General features: G+C 43.0%; 1 non-coding gene across 1 annotated transcript; it reads left to right on the forward strand.

Moving 5' to 3' along the window:
* Positions 1–315: 315 nt before the first annotated feature.
* LOC111727466 lies at positions 316–422 on the forward strand. Its single transcript, XR_002775024.1, has one exon. It is a non-coding gene; the product is annotated as a U6 spliceosomal RNA (small nuclear RNA).
* The last annotated feature ends 243 nt before the right edge of the window (positions 423–665 follow it).

Genomic DNA, 665 nt, shown 5'->3' on the forward strand with positions numbered 1-665 from the left:
CCTTTCTGATATATTTTGTTGATTTCTCAACCAGTCCTGTGCCTGTCTTAAAGGTCACAGGCTAGATTTTGTTTACCTGGTCACCTGCACTGTGGCCTGAGCAGGGTAGCCCTGTGTCCTCCACATCAACTGGGCTCAGTGGGTTTCATCCCCCCTGCAGTGGGCTCCCCAGAAGCCCTCAGTACCCAACACACATGTTAGCATTCTCTGCATTAGTTGCTAAAGAACAATTCCTTGAGGTGGGCATTACTATATTATCTTTGTTTAATGAATGGAGAAAACCAAAAATCAAGAAAAAAATAAAATTAAAAAGGAGTGCTTGCTTCAGCAGCACATATACTAAAATTGGAATGATACAGAGAAGATTTGCATGGCCCCTGTGCAAGGATGACACCCAAATTCGTGAAGCATTCCATATATTTCCATTGCAGGTGCTTAAATCTAATAAATTGATGAAAAGTTGCAAAAAAAAAAAAGGGATTTCTTCAAGGGGACATGCCTGGAGCTAATTGCTAAGATAGATGTGCCCTGATGGTATTACTGCAAAAAGTAAAAAATTAGAGTCCAGGGCGGCACCTGTGGCTCAAAGGAGTAGGGCACCGGCCCCATATGCCGGAGGTGGTGGGTTCAAGCTCAGCCCCAGTCAAAAAACTGCAAAAAAAAAA

Source organism: Otolemur garnettii, unplaced genomic scaffold (genome assembly GCF_000181295.1).
Source record: "Otolemur garnettii isolate 467f Iridium unplaced genomic scaffold, OtoGar3 scaffold00107, whole genome shotgun sequence".
Classification (NCBI taxonomy): Eukaryota; Metazoa; Chordata; class Mammalia; order Primates; family Galagidae; genus Otolemur; species Otolemur garnettii.